The 25,079-nt window shown below is 47.1% G+C and overlaps 1 long non-coding RNA gene across 5 annotated transcripts in view; it reads right to left on the reverse strand.

Annotated features, from left to right (window-relative positions):
* Positions 1-2,187: 2,187 nt before the first annotated feature.
* Positions 2,188-25,079, reverse strand: part of LOC117802395 — a 62,628-nt gene continuing 39,736 nt past the window's right edge. Inside the window, exons 5-10 of one of the 5 annotated variants that reach the window (XR_004625765.1) lie at positions 19,256-22,148; positions 17,895-17,975; positions 16,764-16,939; positions 11,555-13,653; positions 10,125-10,179; positions 5,203-8,368 (exon numbers count right to left, since the gene is read on the reverse strand). This is a non-coding gene — a long non-coding RNA (uncharacterized LOC117802395). The other 4 variants (XR_004625766.1, XR_004625763.1, XR_004625762.1 and 1 more) reach the window with 4 other exon arrangements.

The following is a 25,079-nucleotide window of genomic DNA, read 5'->3' on the forward strand; positions in this document are numbered from 1 at the left end:
CATACCTCATGGAGGTGCCTGTGGATGAGTCAGACCCAGGCTGCAATGAGCGTTCAGCTCTCTGGAGTTGGGCACAGGCCATCATTATTCATAAAAGATACCCGAAGGTTAGAGAGGAAGCTGCTTTGTACCAGTCAGGTGGAGGGACTCTCCTTCACGGGGCTGGGAGAATCGGTGGTCGTCGTCCGTTAAGGTGCTGAGTGATCTCAGATAAGTCGGTTGCCCTCTCTCAGCCCTAGCATACTCATCTGTAAACCGAGGGATATGGTCCAGAGTGTCACTAAGCTTCCCTTATGCTCTAACAGTGTGACGTTCCATCAGTTACTTCAACGTAAGACCCAGTCCTAGGCTGACTAACCACACGTCCCAATGACAGGGACCCACACCAACTTAGAATCACTAGCTAGAAAGTCCAAAAAGCCAAGGACAATGAAACTAAAGTAGCAAAGGAATATAGAGTTTCTTTTAAGCATCGCTTTTCTGGTCTATAATCCTAACTATCTAAGGATAGCTAAGTTCTCTCAACCTGGAAAAAGATTTCCAACCAATGTTCCAGAAGTATTCCGGGTTTCCTCAGGGTAATCCTCTTTCCGCAGACTCGATCTATGGACTTGCATTGACTATTGACAAGCAGTGAGGAAAAGCCAGGGTAAGTGGATCCAGGCCAGGATTAAGACCATGTGTTTGTCTTTATCCAATCTCACTTTCTTCCAGGATGAAAGGCAGTATGGCAGAGAGCTGTGAGCGCTGGTGGGGAGCTGGGGGACCTGGCACTGGCTGGCTTCTTAGCCTTGGCCTTGCTTATTCCACTTTGAGCCTCTGTTTCCTCCTCTGCAAGAGAGAGGGGTTAGGTCAGATGCTCGTTAAAGGACAGGTAAGGGCTAATGTTCTTCGACTTGGCTTACTTGGGGTTTCCGAGCAGGGTCCTGGAAGCAGGCATCCTTGGCCAGGTTTTGTCTCACAGCCGGGAGACCCCCAAGTCTTTTCCCTCCAGGGTTCCAGCACAGGGATAACACTTAGTTCATTTGTAACTGAAATCTGTTTCCTCGCAAAGAGTATTTGTGTTCCAATAATTTTTAAAAACTTACACTAAGTAAAGCCAAAAGCGTTCCTCAAGTGGCTGCCATTAAAAATGTACTAACGGTAGGGGGTAGGGGTAGAGGGGAGCTGGAAGAAGAGGACTGGGCTTTCCCTTGAAATCCTGCTAGCCACAAGCAGCCATAACTGATACCCTGGAACTGCTGAGTTGACAATGCCCTTAATGACATCTCTCTGTAACCTCCTTTTAATATGTTCCACAAGGAGTCTTTCATCTGTGAAGATGGGCACAAGTTGATATATTCATATGGACTTCTTTTAAAAATAAGCCTGATGAGTTCACTCTAAGTTTAGAAGGCTGGGGAATTAATCTGTGCACAAAAGAGTTAACATTTCACTGGCTTGAGGCTTTGCAACAGGCAAGCCCCAGCGGAACGTTTGCGAAGCGAACACGCAAACAAAGGTGGGCAAAGTTCTGCAGGCTCCGGAGCTTGTTTTGGAAAAGAACTGCAAAAGTTCAGGTGGTTTTGCTGCATGTTATCTGATGATTCAGGCTGAGGATGGGAGAACGCAGAGGCATTCATGGAGCCGACCAAACATGACCTGTGTTCTTGCTTTGCCGTGGTTACCTTTGCTTTTAAGCTTCTGTGTGCTTTTAGGAGAAATCTAGTCCGCGTGTTTTGCATCCTTTGCACGTGAACACACGGAGGTGTGGGTTGGTAAGAGAGTGGTACAGACGGCCAGGTGGCTGCTAAAGGGTAGGGAAATCCTCCAAGCAGAAATGCAGCCAACAGTGGAGATCAGTCGCTTCCCCAAGTACAGGCAGAGAATGAGGCATGAAAGTAGGGAGCACAGGAAGGACACACAAACAAGCGACAGGATAGGACAAAGTCTGGGGCCTCGTATAGAGAGGGGAGGGCAGTACAGAAACCCCGTTATTGGAAATTAGAAGGCTGGGGCTTGAATGTCTTCCACAGCTCTAGCCTTAGTTTTCTCACCTGTAAAGTGGACATTTTGATCAATAATTCCTATTCCCTGTGGTTGTGTTTACCGAAGTTTATGGGGCTGGGCTTGGCACAAAAGAGGCACTGAATAAATACTTATTGCTTTTTAATGTTTAAGTTCAATGCAAATTCTGTTTCCTTTATGTGTTCCCCAAACTGGTTTACCCTGTCTCCCACCCACAAACCCTAATTGTCACCATGAGAGCAGAAAGAAGCACACTCTCTCGCTGGAAAACAATACAAATTGGCTCACATATTTTTTTCACACCAAACAGCATGATTTCAAAATGCTCAAAAAAGCCAGAGCCAAAGTAAATTCTCTCTCTGCACCTCCTCCCCCACTCACCCCACACGCCCATGAACTTTTAAACCTTGGAAATCAGACAAGAGAGAGAGAAAAAAAAAGAAAAAGAAAGAAAAAGCCCAGCCTTCCATTGCTTCACATTGTATATATATCGAGTTCACTTCACAAACACAAGGTGCACCGTCAGAAGTGCCTTGGGCAAAGTTTGTACTCTGCTAGAATTCGAACTTTTGTTTACCAAGGTAATAAACCGGTCCTCTGGCGCTCCAGGTGTAAAGCTATTATGAAAAGGCATATTTGTATTTTACCCCACCTCGGATGGACGGTATGTGGGACATCCTGCACTGTAAGAGCTGCCGGGATTTACTTACAGAGAGAGGCGCTCAAGCACCGGAGGAGTGCCGGCAGGCTGGGCAAGGCCCAGCCCCTGTGAAGATCTGGCCACCTAGCCTTCTCGTCCTGTTTGTCCACCTGCCCCTTCCTACCCCCGCGCTGGCCCTCTGCGCGTTGGCCGAGAGCCCGGCCAGCAGGCCACCTTCCGGGGGCCTCTGCCATCTCTAGTGAGACAAGATGTGTCTCTTTGGTATCTTGTCCTAAGTTTCTCAACCAACCCATTGCGGACACATTTTGTACAGCCAGAGGACAGCGGTCACATGCAGCAGCTGCAGAAACTTCTGGTCCAATCCTGCAACTCAAAATCTCCCTGGTGTTTCTTCCCCCTCCTTCGCCCTGGCTGTCACACCCTGATGGGTTATCTGTGGCCTGGGATGGCTGGGAGGAAACTTTCACCCAAATTTTTGACTGAGCTAAATGGCCTGGAACCCACTGTAAATCGTCTCCTGAAATCTTGGCACAGGAAGGAGGAAAGAATATATGGAAAAGGGTAGACTCAGAACGCCAGGGCTGTTAGTGGGAGAGCTGCTGAGGGTTTGCTGTGATGTTGCCTCCAGGCACGTCCGGCCGACCACCCAGAACCTTGCTCTAAGGCACAACCAGCAGCACAGCAGTCCCTGCCAAACCCCAGCTGGAGAACACAGGTAATCGTCTTGCTCCTCGGGTCCGCAGCTGGAACTGGGGGCCCCCCTTTTATCCTCTGGGAGCTCATGCCAATTTCTTTGGAACTGCCAGTTCCTGTGTTTCCCCAGCCCCTACTAAGGGCAGAAGATTGAGCCAGGGGCTAGCACGTTGCCGGCATTCCATAAATATTTTTGGAACAATGAATTAATTTCAGCTTCCTTGCTTGAAAAAGTAAGATCTGGAGCAAGATAATTAACCCCTGTGAGCTCAGATTCATCTTCTGGAAAGTGGGAATCGTAAGAGTCATTTTTCTTTTTAGAGTCAGTGTAAGGACCAAGTGGAGAGCCCTTGGTAAACTCAAAAGAGCCGCACAAATGTTGGGACCTATGGCGATGTTGAACTACTAGAAGTTGCACTTCTAGATCAGGCTGTGCCCCTCTTGGCTCCTCACGTCGCCTAGAAACTCAGAGCAACACACACCCCTTGATCAGCTACTAAGGTCTAGGTCGAAGGAAAGTCCTCAAAAGCACGTAGATGAACGTAATACCTCCCTTTCCTCCGACAGCTTGCTGGGGCAGGAGGCAGGGTAAGAAAAAGACACTGCATCACTGAATGCATAATTATTTCGTGTCTCACATTCAGTCACTTCGTAACTATTAAGGGCCACTTGTGGACCAGACTTTTCAACTTCTTCGATCACCTCTCTAGCCGGTGACCTGCATTCGGTTCCCTGTGTTTAGACTCAGGGCTTGTCTCCCTGGTGGGACCCCGATGACTGATACGCCGTACAAATCACATGCTGTGGGAATGTTCCCTTGGCATCCGGCACCAGGCCTGGCACATGGCAAGTCCACAGGGACTGTCTCCGTTCCTACTGCTGTGAACTAACACAGATGTTATCATTCTAGAGGTCAGAAGTCTGAAGCGGCCTCACTGGGCTAACGTCAAGGAAGCTCTAGGGAAGCATCCATTTTCTTGCCTTTTTCAGACTTCTGGCCCGTGTTCCTTGGTTCATAGCCCTGGACCGCCTCTTCATAACCAGCAATAATGGCAGGTCGAGTCTTTCTCTTGATGCCACCACACTGGTCCTGATGCTTCGGCCTCCCTCTTGCCTATGTGGGGACCTTGGTGATTCCATTGTGGCCACATGGATCGTCCTGGAGAGTCTCTATGTTTTAAGTCTGCTGATCAGCCAGCTTCATTCCATCTGCAACTGTAATCCCCCCCCCTGCTGTGTAATATAACACATTCACAGGTCCTGGGTATTAGTATGTGGCTATCTTGGGGGAGCCATTACTCGGCCTGCTGCAGTGACTGAGCCAAGACAGAGCGTGAGGAGGCAGATGATGGAGGCTTGCTCAAGGGGATAGTAGCCTGCTGCCTTACACTGCACACAGTGAGGACTCAATGAATTAAACACGGAGACTGCAGCGCCCCGGGGAGAATATTTGCATCCTCTGGTTCGGAGGGTCTCTCCAGAGATGCCGGAAGCACAGCTCCCTGTTGGAAACCCCTCAGTGTGCTCTTGCCTGCCATGCTTGGGATGTGACGCTGGGACACAGCTCTTGCTCGTCTCTCACCCAGGATGGCACGTAGGTTTCTTGTTTTCCCAGAGAAAGGTTCATTTCAGAGAGGGGAGTGGGTGAAGGCAAACTGTTGGCTGCGGCACGTGAGGCCCATCAGTTCCAATTCGGGGACAACTGGAGTTGATGCAGGCGTTCCATCCAAATGTAATCAAACGCCTCCTGTTGCCAGACGACGTGTTATTCAGTGGGGGGTTGGCGGGGGGTGTTGTGAATCCGAGATGCCTTCTGTAACTTTCTCAGATGGGTACTGGGAGGAGAGGAAGGAGAGCAGATAGAAATTCACTTCACTGGTAAATAAACTTCCAAACTGTAGCCTGATTCCTGAAAAACTCTGGAAACTGCCTGCGGGGAAGAAGATCCACAATGAGATGGTGGGTGGTGCTTGCTCAGAGTAGGATGACTTGTGACAATGAAAGCCCGTGGGGCAGCACAGGGCACCAGATCGCAAGGAAAATCCTGGGAACAGCTCCTCCACTCCCTTGTATGTGGAGTGGGGAGGTGAGTTTGGAGAGGACAAAGTTTGGGTAAGCATAGAATGGTTCTCTCTATTTTGAGCTAGATTTTTGTGGAAATGACTTTCTTTAAACTGCTTCATTGGAACTAGAATTCCCCCACCCACTCTTCCCACACCTCGCAGCCTAGTCCCCTGGGGCAGAACAAACTCCTTGCCAGGTTGGGTCTGGGGAGGAGGAGAGGCCTGCCTTGAGGGATGTGGCCTGCTTTAGCTACGATAAGCCAGGCACACAGAGACTCTGATGTCAAGTCTACATTCTTGTAAACCACTAGGGGCCACGGGGACCATCTCAGGAAATCTTTGGGACAGGAAACTGTTAAAGGATTGTATCTTGGTTGAGAACCTCCAACCACCTTTGTCAACAAAGAAAGCTCTCTTTAAGGAGTTCCACTACCTAATTCTGGTGATGTAACAGACGGAAGTAGTAAAACGTTATCTTTTTTCCGCACTGGGACGCTCCATGAGGGACCATGTTTGGTTCCTGAGAACCTGGACGGATTAGGGCTGCTCACTCACTCAGAAAACTGCCCAGAGGTAGGCACAGGACTCCTCTGGAAGGAGGTATGAGGGACCTAGGAGAGAGCTGAGTGGTGGAAGGCAGGAGTGGGAGAGAGACTTCACTCCTTGCTCCTTTGTGCCTTTCGAGCTTTGTACCTTCTGCATGTGTTATTTATTCAAAAATAAGTCAAACATGTGAGATACACGGGATCAGATTGAGCTCAGCTGTGTAAAATCAGCCAAGTAGGACAAGGGAACAGTAATGAAATATGAGAGTACTTAACTCCTCAGGGTGAGATGGTCTCTCTTATCTGTACCTTTGGACCTTTTCTGTTATCTTCCTCAATGAACAATAACAATAGAGTTTTTCAATGGTTTAAAAAGTTACATTTTGGGGGGCGCCTGGGGGGCTCAGTCAGTTGAGCCTCTGCCTTGAGCTCAGGTCGTGATCCCAGGGTCCTGGGATGGAGTCCCACCTCGGGCTCCCTGCTCAGCGGGGAGTCCGCTTCTCCCTCTCCCTCGCCCTCTGCGTGCCCATGCTCTCCCTCCCTCTCTCTCTCAAATAAATACATAAAATCTTAAAAAAAAAAAAAGGCAATTTTTAACCAGCAGGGAGAACAGCATTTCCACATGCCCAGCTGCAGTAATCTATAGATCATGCTAGAGCTGATAAGATAGGCCCCGCCCATAGGCCTTTTCCATTCCTCCTTTCTTTCCAGTGTGCCAGCCAGTGGGCCACGTTTCTAGGTCTGATTCGTGGATCTCTTGTTGTTCACTCAGTCATAGTGAAACACGGTGCACACATTACCCTTCGTGGCGGCCGGGTTTCGGTTCAGGTAACCTGGGTGTCACCGTGCTCCGCTCTGCCGTCACCCAGCACGGTGACTGCGGGCCGGCGGCTCTCCTACGCGGCGTGCCCCCCACACGCTTGAGCACTTGCGGCCTGTGGCCCTGGGGTGCGGCGGGGGCGGAGGCGACTCTGAGCTGTTCCGCCCCCTGAGACACTCCGTCGGGTACAGGGACGGGGGAGCATATGTGGAGGTAGCTTTGATTGGAACCAGAACGGGGAGGGGGGCGTGGCTCTGCAAGGTCCCACGCTGTGTTAGAGGGTGCGACGAGGGAAGCCACCACTCATGCTTCAGGGAGGAAACCTGCCTTTGTCGCCTGGGTCTGTCTCTGGTCTTGGCCACAGTCTGCAGTGGCGTGTGGGTCACGTCGTTCTCTTGGTGCTTTTTCTCGCCTGCTGTGGCCCGGTGAGCGCCGCAGCTCCGGAGAGATCTGAACCAAGGGCTGTGGAGCTGGGAGGAAGCCGAGGTTCATTCCGCTCTGGAGGCAGAGTTTGTAGACCAGCTAGCCTTGGAGCCCACTTGTGGGACCGGTGGCACTTAGGGAGCACAGCAGAAGGGAGAGTGACTTCACAGAAAGAGTAGGGCCAAGGGGTGTGGGGGTGATGTGTTGAGATGCACTTCTCTGAACTTCAGATTCCACATCTGCAAAGGGAGGGCAACTACATCACCGACCTCAGAGGTCCGCCAGGCAGAGCATGGAAGGTCCGGCTAGCATTTGCACAGTCCCCCCTGGGTGCCCGCGGTCACACAGCTAGCCAGGAGCAGAGCCAGGACACACACTCGGGGCTCACGAGTGAACTCCCCAAGCCACTACTGTGTACTATCCTCAGAGGATGAAGAAGCGGTTCACAAACCAAAGCATTTACCAATGTGAGTTAAATTATTCCTTCTCACTGGTACCTGTCCCTCGGATCCTAGAGGCTTCTGATCTGAGATTCTAGATTGTTTTTGAGCTTATTAAGCATCCTGGACAGTCATCAGCCTGTCGACCTGGTACTTCGTCTGCTTGTGGGGATGTTATTCTAGGTGTGAACTTCCCCACAACTGCAGAGTACCTTTCAAACCCTGCCCCCGGAGGGATCTGGCTTGGTGTGACACGCTGGGAGGGCTGCCCACTCTAGGCCTGATTGGGACCAGAGCTCCCTGACGCCCGCTCTGCGGAACCGGCTGCCATTCAGAAGCCCCCTCATGGTTCTGAAGTTCTCCGTTGCTGCAGACGTGAGTCACCTGGGCATCTTCCAGGTTGGCAGCCCGGTTGGAGAAGGAGCTAGCATAGGCTTAGTTACTTCTGGGTGTGTGAACAGCCAGATGGCACATTCCCACCTCGGCCTGATAGCATAATGCCTTTTTTGAGGAGGTCTTGCATTTTCACTGGAAAAATGCTAACTCATGGCCCAGTAGATAGCAAGGTACTACTGGTACTGTAAAGCTGGTACTGTACTCCAGTATTCCTTGAGAATGTACTTCCTTGTTTATTTTCATCACTGCTGTGGTGGGGACCTGCGATGTCACTCTCGCTGCTCTTGACGGAAAAATTATCCAGGAATAAAGTTCGTTTTCTGTGTTTTCTCAGGAAAAAAAAAATCTTTAGAGTGTTTTACATATTTGTCTTGTGCTGTTTTAGCCCACAGTGCTTTCACATACATTTCTTTTAGTCCTCCTAACAACCTTTCGGGGGGGGGGGAGGTGGGGAGGATAGCAGGAAGATTCATGGAGGAGAGGTGTCACTTCCTTTGAATCCATTAGGACTCTGAGGCTCAGAGAGGTTAAGCAGTAGAATGAAGGTCACACAGCCAGCGAGTGATAATGCAGGGACACAGATGCCAGCTTGCTGCTTCCAGACTGTGTGCACTTCCAATTTTCCTGAATGCCCAGGGACGCCCCAACCCCAGGTCCTTAGGAGTGGAAGGAGCCACGGTGCCTGGTTTCAACACCCTCCCAAGTCCATCATCAGCTACATTATTCTAAGGAGTTTGTCAGTTTGGGTTGGGAATGTGGCTCCGGGGCTATGTTTCCCAACGGAGGATGTTTTTGCCTCCAGGGAACAGTTGGCAATGTCTGTAGACACTTTGGATTGCTGCAGCTAGGGAGACGGAAGTGGATGCTACTGACATCAGTGGGAAGAGATCAAAGGCGAAGCAAAACATCTCCCGATGCGCAGGACACCCTCTATAGCGAAGAAGCATTTAGCCCAAAATGTTAACTGTGCCACGGCTGGGAACCCTTGGGTTAAAGTAAAGGGGTAAACCTTCCCATTCCCAGATTCCCATGCACACAGAGAGCTTTCCAGAAATATTTCCTTTTTAAAAACAACTCTAGGTGTTTTGCATGCATTTTTTTCCTCTCCTACCCTCAGGAAGATCTGCCCAGTATGTCAGCACTGCAAGAGGAAACTGAGGCCCAGAGGAGGGAGGGGACCGCTCAGGGCCGCCCAGCTAATATATGGTGGAGAAGAAACAGGCTCGTTCGGCCCCGAGTTGAACCCATTTTCTACTTGATCATGCTAAATTCCCTGCTCACTAGCTCTGCTTTAAGCCATTTTCTGACTCACTGATTCAACAAATGTTGCGATCTGAATATGCTCACAGACCCAGGCCTGCCTACAGCTTGTTCTAATACAAAACAGTACAGTGTGAGAAGAACCTCGTAGATTCTGCCTCAGTTCCCTCTGTGTCTTCAGACCCAGGGCCCTTGCACAGCTGCTGGGTGGAGGGGCTTTTCCTCTCTCGTTAGGAGACAGAAGGTCAAAGCTGGAAATGAAACTGACATGCCACCCAAGTTTCCCTGCACTCAGGTTTCCCTGCAGGAGGCACATTACTGAAAATACGTAAGTTTCTTGGAACTGAAATTTTTTTTTCATATTTGATTTTTCATAGCTCGTTCTGTTGGTTTTATGTTTGTTTTTTACTCAGGCAGTCAGTGAAACTGGGTTGGTCAGTGAAATTTCTAGCCCCTGGAGGTTTCACTTTCAGGGTCTGAAAGTTTGGGTTTGGGCTTTTAAAGCCTTCACAAAGGCAGGGAGGGGGTGTAGCATTCTAGCCAAGAGTGAATTTAAAATTATATGAACACAGAAAATGCTTGGATAGTACTTATCGAGTAGGTTAGTTTCTACAAAATATTGATTCAACCTGTGTTCTGTATTAGACTTAGAGGTATAGCCCAAGCTAGACCAGGACATGTCCTTCCCTCAGTTACTTACAGTCTCGCTGGTGAAGTAAGTCAGTAAATCACTCCCATCTTTTTCACTCAAACACTCTTCATTCACTTTATCAGGGGCATAGCTCAAATTTTATTCTCAAATTTTAATACGCTTACCTTTTTTACTTTGTCAAATTTCTACTCAGTCTTCAAGGGCGACATCAGATGCCAACTCATTAAAATAAAAAAAAAAAGAAACCCTCTTAGAAGATGAACATAGGGGAAGGGAAGGAAAAATAAGGTGAAAACAGGGAGGGAAACAAACCATAAGAGACTCTTAACTCTAGGAAACAAACTGAGGGTTGCTGGATGGGAGGGGGTGGGGGGATGGGGTAACTGGGCATTAAGAAGGGCACAAGATGGAATGAGCACTGGGTGTTATATGCAAATGATGAATCACTGACCTCTACCTCTAAAGCTAATACTACACTATATGTTAATTAAGTTGAATTTAAATAAAAAGAGAGTGAGAGAGAGAGAGAGAGAGAGAGAGAGAAAGAGAGAGAGATCTCCCTGGGGAATCAGGATCTGCTTGTTAAGTATATCTTCAATCTCTCCTTTAAATGGCTACAAAACCATCAGCGTTCGTCGTGCCTGCTTGTAGAGAAGCAGTGTAGGCTGCTTGTTATGAAGTACCTGTGCTCACATCTAATTGTGTCGTGTGCCTGCTGGAGCCCTGGGCAGGTTACTTAGCCTCTATCTGAGCCCAATTTCCTAGTCTGCTGTGCGGATGAAATGTCATAAAGCCTGTGCGGTACGTGGCATATGGTAACTGCTCAGTACAGAACGAGCCTGTGTCGGGCATCCCAACAACCAAGTGACGTGGGCGCTTCTTCCCAGGAGCTCATAATAGAGGAAATACGCAGAAAAGTTCACGAAAACCTCTGCCAGACAACAGACTACCCGTGTGCTAGAACATTTGCTGTAAGGAATATTTGAAAGCAGGTAAAAATTAATTCTGAGTGGTAGATCTGATTCTCTGCAAGTTCTTGAAAAAAGTAGAATTTCGACTAGACCTTAAAAGAGGATAGGACCCTCCAGGCAAATCCTGCAGGTGGGGGAGAAAGGGGAGGGGGGGGACAAAGTGTATTGGATATTCGCAGAAGAGGGAAAGAACAGAACGGCTTACCCAAAGGCAGTGAATGTGAAAGTACTAGGTATGGTCAAACTGCTGTGTACCTAAGAGAGGTGATTCTAGAGGTTATGTCAGGGTGGGAGGAAGCGGGTTTGGGACTGGGATGGGACGGAATATGGGCTGATTAGCACATTTAATTGGAAAGATAGATCCAAACACTTAAGGGCCTTAAGCGGCCAATATAAAGGTTTAGACTCTCCCCTGAGGGCAACAAGGAGCCATCCAAGGTTTATGACTGAGAAGGAGTGCTTGAGTTGATTACGATCCCTGCCATCAAGGAGCTCACAGTCTGGTTGAGGAGAGAAAGTGGAGAATGAATGGTGAAAGGATGTGATGAGTGAGATGCTAGAAGACATGAATAAAAGTGCTGTGAGATGATAGAAGAGGGAAAAACTGAGGAGGAAGCTCTTACCCAGAGAAAGGAAGAAATCCAACCCTCTGAGCCCTTCTCCATCATGGCAGCCCAGCATCACATTGTCCTTATCCTCTGATTTTGTCTGCCTTCCTCTCTGGATTGTGAGCTCCTTAAGGGCCCAGGCACAGCGTCTACATTCAACAAGCCTTCAAAAGATGTTGATTAAAATGAAAGACTAGGGGTAACTCTAGGCATGGCATGTAGAGTGGATCGGGAAGGAAAATTATTGAGGCTGGGAGTTCACTTCGGAAGTTTTGTAGCGGCTCAAGTGTGAGCTGGGGAGACTGGAAGGAGAGCAGTGGAGTAGGCGTGGAAAGAATGGGATGGACCAGAGAAACACAGAGAAAGAATAAACACTGCAGACTGGTTGAAGGTGAGGTGGGTGAGAGAGTAAGAGGGTCGGAATTTACACAAGATGTTGAATCTGGTGCTTGGAAGGAGGATGATGCCATCAATCTACCAACTCAAGGAGAAGCCTCGAATTGCATGGACGTAGGACAAGAAGAAATTCAATAAATATTTGCGAAAAGGATGGATGGATGGATGGATGGATGGGTCTTCAACACGAATTAGGGAATTATGGACTCACTTATTACCAGGGGTTGAAGGGGAGCTTACATAGCATCAAACCTCTCATTCTATATATAAGTGAAATGAGGTAAGATGGGGGGAAGTGACTGCTTTTGATCACATAGCTACTAGGTGATAAATTTAGGGCATGAAATTAAATCTCTGGACGCCTAGGCTAGTGTTCTTTCCAGTATGTTATATGGTTATTTTCTTCAATTCTTAAAAAGAATTTCAGAGGAAATGGTATGCATGAATATCATATACCACTTGTAATTTTTTTTTAAACTAAAAGCTACATTGGAATTTCATTTCCGTTTCGCTGATTAAAATAGGAATTCTGAAAGTCATGCATATTGATTGAAGAGTCCTCAGCATTGGGGCCAAATTCTCCCAGTGGCTGTTACCTTCTACAATCCCATTTCCCCAGACATTCCTTTCTGGCCCACCCGGAGGCACAGCTTGCCGCTGAAGCGTGTGGGGCACGGCCTGGTGAGGGTGACGCAGAGGGCAGCACCGTTCTCAGGGCAGTCCTGACAGTGTGGTCAACGCTCTGCAAAGGCGAACTGGCCTTTTAGCTAAATAGCCACATGGTGATTTCATCAGTCAACACAAAGCACACATGACTCTAAAGCAAAGGGACGGGTTTCCTTAAATCGCACCAAACACCGGTTCTGTTACTTTTCCCCACTTTGTATGTATCCAGGGCCTCCTGCGTGCCTTCCTCAGCACACTAGTTGTCATGGTGGAAAACATGATAAAAGAAGCTTGAGATATGATTCCTCCATTAAAGAGGCTGCGTCCTCATTAAGGAGAGGAAACTCACATGATAATTTATGGTGTCATGACTGTCTCTCTCTCCTTGGTAACTTTCAGGCATTAAAACACTAATAGAGTGAGAGAGTCTCAAACTCAGAAGTTTATGGCTTCAAATTCCCTCTGGGTATATGAGGGAGACTACAGCATCCCAGCCCATAGGTCATCACTCTCTGATGGCAGAGAACATACCTCTTGTCCTCCAGGGACAGTATTATGTTGGACGAGGAATCAACTAATTACACTGAACGGGAAGAGGTGAGGGTGGTGCTAGGAGCACAGAAGAAGGGGCATTTCACTCAGTCTGGAAGGAGCTGCTGGAGCCTCCCGACCTCTCTTCTCTCTCCTTTCCAGTTCATCTTCCACACAGAACCAGCTATGGAAGCTTCTGGTAGGTCCCTACCATGGCAGCATGCTTTAATAAGAGCAACAACCACTATTTAGTGAGCACTTACACTGTGCCGAGCACTATCCTTAGTACTTTACATGCATTATCTCGCGTAGTGACCGCAGATCTGAAAGCTTGGTGCACGTAGCGTGGCCAATACCTACGTGGGTATGATTAGACAGCTGCCAATTCCCTCTGTGGCATCTTTTCATCCATCAAGTGATGAGGCAGTTCCCGGGCAGGAGGCTGAGCGTGGAGGAAGCACTTTCCACTGTCCATTGGAGTATCAACCAGTACAGCCTTTTTCAAAGGAACGACGGAATTCCTAGTAAGATGGGAAATGTGCGTATTCTTTGATTTAGCAAACTAGCCTCTAGGAATCCATCCTATAAAGGTAATAGCAAGAGTACATAAGGCTTTACATGCAAGGTTGTTTGCAGAGGCCTCACATGTAAAGGCAAAGGGGGTGAATCATCATCATAAATGGCTATTAACAAAAAGCAGTTGAAAACTTACGATGTATCTAGTCTACGGACTAGACTGCACAAGAGGCATGGAGTAGGACATTTTTTCACAATATAGTTTTAAATAAAAAAACAGATCAATATGTGAGGCATAATTCCTTTTCTATAAATACATACATATATATGTATACACAGACACACACACACACACACATATATGGAGAAGGATATCTTGACTGATAAATGTTAACAGACTAAACGAGGAAACTTTCCCTCCATTTGTAATATTTACAAAAACTGCATAAGGGGAATTTTAACTTTTTATTACTTTTTGAACTTTTCAAACACAAGCAAACAGCTGCCTTCCGAGGCAGGAGGCTGGGAAGTTCTGGTCTTCCCTGATACCCATCAGTACCTTGGGGAGGCCCAGCAGAGACAGCTGAGGAGGCCAGGGGCTGTCTGGAGGGGTGGATGAGGACTTGAGATGGGAGCAAAGGCCCCTAAGAGAGAAAAGCCACCAAGGAGACAGAGGCTGGCCACCACACGAGGTAAAGCAGTCAGTCTCTTAAGAGAAGAGGAACACCATATGAGTGCAAAACAATTTGAGTTGGTATCATGTCCCTTCCTCCATGTCCAACCTCAGGCACTGTTCAATAAAGTCTGCTTCACACACACAAAATTGAAAATAAAAATACAATGAGAAAAATGATCTGTATCATCTCTAAGCTCCCTTTTGACTAAAATGTTGAGTGTCTCTGTGCCTTTATATTTGTCCTTATCTGGACCCACCACCACCCCAGCCTTATTTGTTGCCAGGCCTGCCGGTCTGCTACCATTCAGCTTCCAGATGAGCACCTTTCCACTTTTACCCAAGCTGCCCATGCTGTAGGATCCTTCGGCTTTCTCTGCCTGCCCGGTGGGTCCTACTCAACCTTTAAGGCTGTGCTCAAATGTGGCCTTCCTGGAAAACGTGCTTGTCCTTGAAATGGCATCAGTCACGCCCCTCACCCTCAAGATCTATGGGAACATTCTGTTCCAGATGCGTCTGCCCCACCCACAAATATGCCCCAGGATCATTCCATCAGTTGGATGAACCAGGCTCTGCTGACCCCCAGAGGGTCCTCAAAGTCTGTTCAGATTCCCAATGGCCAGTTTCCCCAGGCCAAGGGGAATGGTCTAACTGGGTGCAGGATTGGGCCTGGCAGATCGGTGGTGGCCAGGCCAGTGGAGGGGACATCAGCACAGGAAGAGGGTCTTTCTCAGAGCAAAGAGCTGATTCTTCCCTGCAGCTGATGGCCCTTTAACGGCTTAGCAATCATGTGAGAGTCGTTGGCCGGGCCTGGGCTGGCCAGGTACCGAGAACTGGCAGTGCCAGGCCTGGCATAGGAGAGCCCCACCCAGGTTAATTGATCTGTTCTCTCCTCCGACAGGCCCTGGGCAGGAGTCAGCACATTTTCCTCTGTGTACAGATCTTCCCTGTGCCAGACTCACAAAAGAAAGTCTCCTGAGCTGAGCAGGTCAGGCTGGCGTTAAGTTGTCCATGTCCTGTGCGTGCACCCACACTCCTTCATTGTTTCTCCACTTCTCTTTCCTGTCCTCCAGTTTTTCTCTCACTCCCCATTTAGTTCTGATGCTCTCTCTGGATATCTGCACCTTTCTCTTTTTCTCATATTTCCTTCCTTCCTCTCTTCCTTCCTTCCTCCCTTCCTCCATCCCTCCCTTACTCCTTTCCTCCCTCCTTCCCTTCTTTCCATGTTGGTTTGTTCTCTCTTCATTCCTCCACCCTCAGTCCAGACACTTTCTCTCTCTCCTGTCCACAAGGACTTCCTCTCCCTCCCCATCCCTATGCCAACTCTTCTTTCACCAACATTTGAGAAGGTTCCCCTTTGCTCTCCTGCCTTACCTGTTGGACAGAAGTCAGATAATTTTTTGTACCATCTCCCCCTCCTTCTCCTCCTCCAAGCTCTGAGCAAAGAGGCCTTACAGTCTCCCACTCTACCCAAAATTGTGTTAGGTACCATGCCTGTGCTGGACCCATGCCAGGATCCCCTCCCAGTGGCCAGGTTGACCAACGCTGATGCACAGAAAACAGACTCAGGCCCCTGGCCAAAGCCAGTGGGGGTTGGCTCTGGTATGCTCTCATGCTGAGACTGGCAACCCAAAGTTTTAGGAGTTGGCTTCTTGCTCTTTCCCCCCATCTCGTAAGCCTGGGCAGAATTCCTCTGTGTACTCCGATCACACTTGAGCGGTCATGGATGAGCACTGAGTTTACAGCCATAGGGACATAAGGGAGGGGATCTGATGCCTCTAAGACAGATCTTCCCATTCTCTGACTGTGCCTGAGTTCTTTTAAAGGATAAAATGGAGGCTACTACTAAGCTTCTATGGCACAGTCTGGATACAGATGAAATGCCTCTTTCTTCCATCAATTTATTCAATAAACAACTGAGCAGAATTTCTGGGCTTGGAAAGAGGGATACGAAGACGTTTCCAGTTCTCAAATAGCTACAGCTTAACGGAGGAGATGGACCTGTGCACAAGGAACTTAGAAAAGCTTGATGTAATTGCTGAGGAAAGTGTGGATGAGGTGTTAGAGTAGACACCGACTGGTAGATGGAAAGATACACAAGAAGGAGATATCGGGGCTCTTAAATTTTGCAAAAAAAAAAAAAAATTGTATATGCAAGTTTGGCCAGGGTGACTGATATTAATCCAAGGGGAAAGAAGAAACTTGGGGAAAAGGAAGTATGAAAAAATGAAGGAAGCCTTAACAAAAACTAATGGTCCAAGATTTAATCCACTTCCTGCCTCCCAGCCACCACAAAACTCTACTGATATTTTTATTTGAAGTGGACATATGTTCATCAGTCCCTCAACCCCAATTCCTGGTCAGACATCACAAAGTTAGAGGAAGAAAGACATGGCAGAAAGAAGATTTAGAACCAAGAGGTGGAACTATAGCTGTCTTTACCATAACACTCTGAGCAAATGCTTTCGCCTTTAGCGCTTAATTATTCCAAAGTCCCGCCAACTTTAAATGTGATGGTTATTTCTCAGACTGATGGCAGTCAGGTGGGTTCTGCTATGCCCCTGCCAAGTGGAACTTCTGCATTCTCCAAGTCAGTCTTGTGTTCCTAAAGCCACAGTCTTTCAGGGAACAAAGAATGCGGATGATTTTCACACATTTTATATGAGGAATAGAAAAATACTTGAGTCCTATACCCCACACCACCAGCCTTCCATTCACCCCATCTTTCTAAGCAAGTGGATGGAAAGAGGCAGATGAAAGACTTGAATTATGTCTTTAAAAGGGAAAAAACAGGGGCGCCTGGGTGGCACAGCGGTTAAGCGTCTGCCTTCGGCTCAGGGCGTGATCTTGGCGTTATGGGATCGAGCCCCACATCAGGCTCCTCTGGTATGAGCCTGCTTCTTCCTCTCCCACTCCCCCTGCTTGTGTTCCCTCTCTCGCTGGCTGTCTCTATCTCTGTCAAATAAATAAAATCTTTAAAAAAAATAAAAAATAAAAAAATAAAAGGGAAAAAACAGCCACCACAAAGCTATATGGAATAAGCAAGAAGATAACCCAGTTCAGCCCCTAATTTTAAGGATGAGGAAAATTTGGCCCAGAAGAGCAATTGGCTTGGCCAGGCTGCCATAGCAGGTTAGTGACGTAGCTAGTTCACCTAAGAGTCCTGTTGAGCCAGCTGCCGGTGTTCTTGATTTCACCAAACATTCCCACATCTCCACCTCAGTGCCTCAACTACTCCATGGCTATTTTCCCTCCCCATCCTCACAACCGGGGTCCACAGTGAGACTCCATCTTGGACTGAGGCCTGCCATGTTACAGAGAGCACGGCAAGGGCATCTCTGGAATATGCACTGGTCAGTCCATGGGAACCGCTACCCTTCTTCAGGATGGGACACTGGGGCTCTCTCCCACAGGCAGGCATTCCGTTAGCAAAGGCCAACTCTGCTTTGTGCAAGTGGGCTTCTGGGGGCAGATCTTCTGACAATCTCGAGACACAGCAAATCCTCTTCTCATCCACCCAGAGGACAGAGTGAGGCACAATGAAGAGGTAGGACAGAGGAGATGAATCCCTACCTGTCTGTTTGTCAGCAGACACACATCTCTCGGTTCCAACCAGGGAAACATGCATAGAATCACCGCTCTCTCTCCTCACTTCTAGAAAAGAACACTGATCCTTTAGCCATTGAAATAACATGACTGAAATCAGAAAGGGTGAGTGGAAGTCATCATTGTGGACATTTATATAAATAATAATTTTCCAGTGGGAACTGTGAACTCTTCTTTTCTCTTCTATTTTTAAATGCTAATTGCTTCTGATTTTGTTTACATAGGCGGAGCTAATAAGAACGTTTGCTTCCTAACCATTGAACTTAGTGTATCTGTTTTTGGACACTTGTGATTTATTTTTGCACCCAATGCTCCAAATTGGTGCTAATTACTTTAAAGGATCAGGGTTTCTATTCCAAGGGAGATGACGACAGAATGTCAATTTGCAGTGTCTGAGCATAATGTCCCAATTATCAATGCATTCCGGACCAGAATGGACTTGGCGCCTTCTTGAAGGGGTTTGGCTGCACTTTTATCAGCCAGTCCCTGGACATAGCTTCATTAAAACTTGCTTTCTAGTAACTTGCGGGTATGCCTATACTTTCCTCTGTCTCGAAGGCCCTTTACTGCCCTCTCAGTATCCAAATACCTACCTTTCCACGTCCAGATTACACATTTCTCCCTCCAAGCCTTCTTTGATCTCTGGCTGAAAATAAATTTTACTCCCTATGAAAGTCCCAGAGCACTTTGCTGATCCCTTCCTCAAGAAACTTAGCACTTTCTACATTGAATCAGAATTACTTATTCACCTACATATTTCCTATTTCCTCTCTGCACTATAAGCCCCTTAGTGACAGTAGCTTATCTGAGTTATCTTTGTCCCCACTGCATGCTGAAGTTTCTGCTACCGCCCCATGCATAATAGATTCTCTATGCATAGATTTAATTGAATTTTTTCTAATATTCAACCTGCTCCAGAGAAGTCTTAAAGTGGGTTTAAATTAATAGTTGTGGAACAGAGGAATGTATCTATATACACACGGATAAAATGACTAAGTCTGCAATGAATTAGATGAAGTATATCTGGATATTCCAGCATTTAACTATGATTTCTAGGGGAAAAAAACAAAAAAAAACCTGTGTTGTAAACAATGGTCGGGGGGGTAGTGAGTGACAAAGGACTCAAAAATTGACCACTACCGCCAAAGGAACCAAAACTTCTGGCACGGTATTTGCTCAACACCAGAGTTTTGCTAAGCAAAACAGATGAAAAACTACCCCACTGAGGGTTCCGTGACTACACAGAGTGACTATGGAGCATATTGTGACCAAGGAGATATGGCCGCAGGAAAAAGAGTAAACAGGTCTGTCCTAATTTGCTCACTTACCATTCACTTATTCATTCAACACACTTTCATAGGGAAGCCTTTATGTTGAGCACCACGTTTGCACTGTGGATACAAAGCTGAATAAGAACATCGTAGTTTAGCTCTTTAGACCAGGGGTCAATAAACTCTGCCCAATGGGCCAAGCTGGCTCACCATCTGCTTTTGTGAATAGAGTCATGGGTCACAGCAGTGTCTCCTCATTTATGTATTATCTGTGGCTGCTTTCCCTCTACCACTTGAGTAGCTGTGTAGTTGGGACAGAGACTGTATATCCTGAGAAGCCAAATATATTTGTTGTTTGTCATCTGTCCCTCTACAGAAAGTTTGTTGATCTAGTTTATACCCTAGGTTAAAAGTTATTAAAATACACTGGAGACAGTGTCATGTGGGCTGAGGACAGGGTTCCACGGGAGACCCACACAGCCTTGGGAAATCAAGGAAAGCCTCTTGGACTAGGACCGTAGGGACAGAGGCCACATGTCCCTTGCCTACTGTTGTATTTATAAGTACCTGTGTTGTGCCTGGCACACACTGGGTTGCTCAGGAACTATTTCCTGAATGCATGAAAGAATAAAGTCACTTAAAAGGTGAGAGTGGAAGAGGGATTGGAGCAATCCAGGACATGTGTAGAGAGCTGGGAAGAGAACAGGGCAGCACATGCAATGGCCCTGAGGCAAGAGAGCGCCAAGTGCCATGGGAGAGCAGATGTGGTGCGGCTGGTGGGACTGTGGACTGTCGGAGTGGGGTTTGGAAATAAGGAGGAGGTAAGGCTGGAAGGTAAGAAGAAGCCAGACCAGGCAGGGCTGTTTAAGCCTCATTATGGAGTTAGGACTTTATCCTGAAGGTCATGGAGAGCCACTGAGAAGTTTGAGGTAGGGCAGGTACAAGTTCCAAGTGTTGCTTCAGAAAGCCCACTCTGGAGGGCAGGTCTAGGGCACAGCTGGTTAAGTAAGATTTGTGGCAAAACCCCGGGGCCTGCACGATGATGGTGACACGGATGATAGCGATCAGTGGAGTCATGCTGACAGGACTGGGTGGTTGAATGTGAGGGGATGAGGACTCAGAGAGAGGGAGGAGTTAAAGATGATGACACGATTTCTATCGTGAGAAGCGGGGTAGAAGGCAGGGCCCTTCACTGAGATAGGGAACCCATGAAGAGTAACAGATTACAAAGAAGGGAAAATATTGGCTCGATTTGGAGCAAGAGGGTTTGAGGAGCATGCACGGTATCCACAAGGAAGTTAAATCCGTGGGTTTGAAGCTCGGGTGGGTCATCCAGCCTGATGATCTGAAATTGGGAGTCATTAAAATCTAGACAGCAGTTAAAGCCATTAGAGCAGATGAAATTTTCCTGGGAAAGTATGTGGAGTGAGAAATGAAAGAGTCAAAGAAAAAAAACTTTTAAAACCTTAGGAATGCCAACATTAATAGAGGAACAGAGCCCAAGCAGTCCTTCACAGGAACTGAGGAAGAACATTAAGGACGACAGGAAGAAAATCAGAGCAGTGTGGTGTCGCAGAACCAAGGGACATGATCTAGCGAGGACCAGAGCTTCAAATAACTAAGACATGTCGACTGCAATAAAGATGGGAGCTTAGACAGAGCCTGGACAATTTTGCTGTTGCCTTTGGTGACATGATGGCAGCTGGGGTGGATTGGAGAGAGCTGGAGCAAGGGGTGGTAAGCCGTCCGTGAACGGGAAATGAAGAGGCCAAGCGGCGCAGCCCCAGTGGGGAGGAACTGGGGCGGGTGGGACAGCTGCGGAGAGGGGTGGAGGGAGCTTGCTTTTCTTTCCCTGTCTTGTTTGGAGTTCGGAGGGGTTCGATCATGCTTACACATTAACTGGGAACAAACAATAGTCTCCTTGTAATCAATCACTGGGAAAACTTGGCTTCTGCAGAGGGCTTCGCATGTTTCGTCCCATTAGAAAAAGCAAATTCGGTAACCCAGGGTGTTGTCTTTTTATACTTCGTTTCCAGGAAGCTTGGAATCAAGTTCAGTTCCCCTCGATGTCTGGTAGTATTCCGTACCACTTCCTTCACGTGCTTTCTGTTCTGTTTTATATCTCAATACCTTGTTTTTAAAGAATAATTGTCATGAGCAGTTTACAAGCTGACAAGCGCAGCATCGGTCCCCCACTCCCCTCCTGTTTTCCTGAGTGCCCACTGGGGCCGTGCCCTCTGCTCCCCACAGCAGACCCAATGTGAGGGGGCAAGACAGTCGCCGCTTCTACAATCCAGTGGAGAAGACAGACATGAACCAAGTGACTGTGCTCATTAATTACAACTGTGGCGAGTGCAGCAAAGGAGAGCACTGGAAGCCCTAAGAATCTGAGGGATCAGGAGAAGTGTGCTTGAGGCTGAAGGATGAACTTGGAGATGGGCAGGGTAACCTCCGTTCCAGATGGATTCTCCTCTTTGGAGACCTTATAAGGGATCGTTCGGCTCCTGCCTGGACACTTGCAGGAGTGGAAGCCGGTGCTGCATTTTCACACAGCGCCAACAGTCATGGCAGAGTTTGACTCATGCAACCCCCACCCAGATGTCTATGCTTGAGTCCACGCAGGTGAGCTGAACTTCCGTCTCGCACGGTGCTCCACGACTGGAGATGGCAGTGATAAGCCCCACCTACACACACTTATAGGGAGATCTGTTCTCTCACAGTTAAAAACAGGTTTTCCAATTTTGCTTTTCCTGTTTCCGGATGATGTCATGTTTATAGGGACTTCTAATGGTTTCCAAATATCCATATGTAGCTTCTACAGAAATACAGCTCCTTATTCCCGTGTACAGAATTGTTAGCTGGAAACACGGCTGTCAAAAGAAAGACTACATCTTCTAGCTTCTCTTGCAGCTAGGTGCAGTGGATTACTGGTAAATTTTAATCAGCTCTTCTGGAAGAAAAAACGAAAAGCCCTGATTATTATCTGTAAGTGTTAATTCTCCTGTAGCCAGTTTTAAGCACCACAACATGACTCACGGAACACAGAGCTGGGAGGAAATGTACACGCCAGGCCCTCACGTGCCCTAGGAGTGGGCTCTAGGACAGCATTTGCTAAGCGGGACCATACGATGAAGTTCTCAATGGGATATGAGTTGAAGCAATGTGTATCACTGCCCAGTTGTGCCTTCAACGGAAGTCAGGGACCTCTACTCCCCCCTCTTCTTTTTCCAGTGGTCTTGGGATACAAATAAGGTAGATAATCCAGTTTATACCACATTGATAAGGGCAACATCTAGAGATAACAGAGCAACAAGATCGGAGGAGCCTGGCTTCCAAATATTTTAGTGCTACCTGGATAGACCTAGTTTCTTTGTGGGTGACTTTTTTTACGTAAACAAGTAAGAAATTCCTAGCTTGTTTCAGCCATTATCATTTGGGGTCTCTGTTGGAAACAGCTGAACGTGTATCTGAACTGACAGAGTCATCCATCACAGAATGGCAACCAGACCGCTGCTCTAACATCATCCAAAAACCTGCTACTCACAAGACACACGATGAGCAGGTGAAACAGACATTCCCCCACTCCAGGGAGCCCGGCCCGGGACGAGAGATGGCATGGACTCGAGTTGCCGTGAAGCAAGGGGCAGGTCACGAGTGCTCGAAGGCAGTGCGGAGAGGCAACCGCACGGAATTGCTATTTTTCTGAATGAGACAATGCTTGAACTCAGCCATCAAAGGTCGTTAGAGTTTTGACAAGTAGAAAGGAGCAGCAGAGCATTCCAGGCAGACGGATTGTACTTCTTCAGATTTTAGATTCCAATCATTCTGAAAATGTGATCCCTCGAAAAATCTCTAGACTGTTATTTTTCCCCTTGTAACAGAACAAATTAATATTGCAAAACTATGACAAAAATGTTTAAAATAGTGAAGAGAATCAATTGTTTTCTGAGTTTCTGATCCCCCCCATTTACAAAGAAGCCCTTGATTTGTTCATTTCAAAGCATTTCGGTGGATTAATTAAAGCATTCCTCTAAGTGGTTTCTTAGGCAGCACTTTCTGGGCTTATTTTGAATGACTAAAGGTGCATAAAGACACTAAAGCTTCATTCCTTTAAAAAAATATCCATAATGCAAACTTTTCACTAATGCACACAGGCCTCCTTTCCAGTTAGTTTTTCTTAGGGGAAGAAATGATGTTTCTTTTCCGTCGCTTCATGGTGCCTAATACAGCAGGGAGCACAAGAGAAGGTCTCCATAGGTATTTATCGGTGTGAACAGGAGTCACAGAATCTGAGACTGTGAGGGAGGATGCTGGGATTGCGGGTGAGGATGGGACTTAATAAAGGGCCTGGAGATGGGAAGACCTAGTCAGGCAGGTACATGGTTGTCTTAGGAATGAGCTTCTGAGATTCCCCCGCAGATCCTGCCAGCAAAGCCCCAGTCTCCTCTCCTCTTCCCTTTGCTGTACAGGTCAGAAAGCACAGAGGCCCTGGGGGAAAATGGCATTGATGGAAGTGTCAGGGCTACTGCGTCTAGCGCCGGCTAGCTTTTTAGTGCCTGTCCAAGTTAACTGATCCTTGTTCTCAATTTGTTTTTCAAAGTTGTGGTACCCAAAAACATAATTTAAAAAACCCTATGTAGTTTCTGACATGCAAATTCACACTGTGTTCTTTCCTCAGAAAATTAATGCACAAATAAATATATAGTAGTGGGAACAAAGTTACCTAGTGAAATTCCAAGGCTTGAAGATGCAAATCCTTTTCGTGAGGGAACAAAAAGAATAAAGCCTGGGGGGTTCTCCCAACTCACCATAAAATCCAGGTGTTATCTCCTTAGCTTCTCCCTCTCTGTGGAGTGAGCAGAAACAAGCCAGGCAGACAGATTCCCCAAGGAAAAGCAGACAGAGCTGAAAAACTCAAATTCCCATAGGGCTATGTGAGGCTACGAGTGTGTGAGTCAGAGAAAGAGAAGATCAAGGAACCAAGACGGTGCGGTCAGGACAGCACAGATGAGAGCCAGTTCTTGTTAGGTGCTGAAGAAATGGACAAGCCTGGGTTTTTAATCGGAGCAGCCGTAAACAATCTCCTTGAACCCCACTAACATATCAGCAACAAGACATGTTTACAAGGAAAACTTTTTATGGAGGAGGTAACATGTGAGACAGGTTTGGATGAGGTTCTGGTCCAACTTTAGTAACACTTGGACAGTTTATCTTCTTTGAGTCTCAGCGTCTTTATCAACAAAATGGGTTCTCTTCCACAGCTAGTGACCTGTGCCTCTTTCATATGTTTAAGAAAACAATATTTACACTCCTGAGCGATATTCAACTTTTCCGACTTCAGTTACTCAGCTTTATCATTAACTTCTGCAGAGTCCTGAGAGTTATTTTCTTTTGCTTTTTTATCAACTTAACAATTCACTAAATTATTCAGTTCACAACCCATTTAATGATTCAAGTCATACAAGAACCAAGAAAAATGATATACAATGTTACTTAATTTTTCACAGTTGGAAGGAAAAATTGCCTATATACTTAGCAAAGGTAATATTTATTTGCATTACTCTGGAGGGGCAGAAGTAGGCACATAATTTTAAATTGAGTTTACATTTTCCTGAACTCTCATCCATAGTTCAAGCCTATAAAGACAAATTATCCCTTAATTTGGCTCAGAGATTTCTCTCAATTTGGGGCCAACGGCATAGACTATTATGGTCCAAACCACAATCATTTCAAGCTTAAACTTGTGGAGTAGACTATTTATCCATCTCCTTTCTCCTTCCCATACCCACCTCCCTTCGCTGCCCACCCCATCAAGTCTATTCCCCACATAGTAACTAGGTGAGCCATTTACAAACCTAAGTCAGGTCATGTGACATCTCTG

Source organism: Ailuropoda melanoleuca, chromosome 1 (genome assembly GCF_002007445.2).
Source record: "Ailuropoda melanoleuca isolate Jingjing chromosome 1, ASM200744v2, whole genome shotgun sequence".
Lineage (NCBI taxonomy): Eukaryota > Metazoa > Chordata > Mammalia > Carnivora > Ursidae > Ailuropoda > Ailuropoda melanoleuca.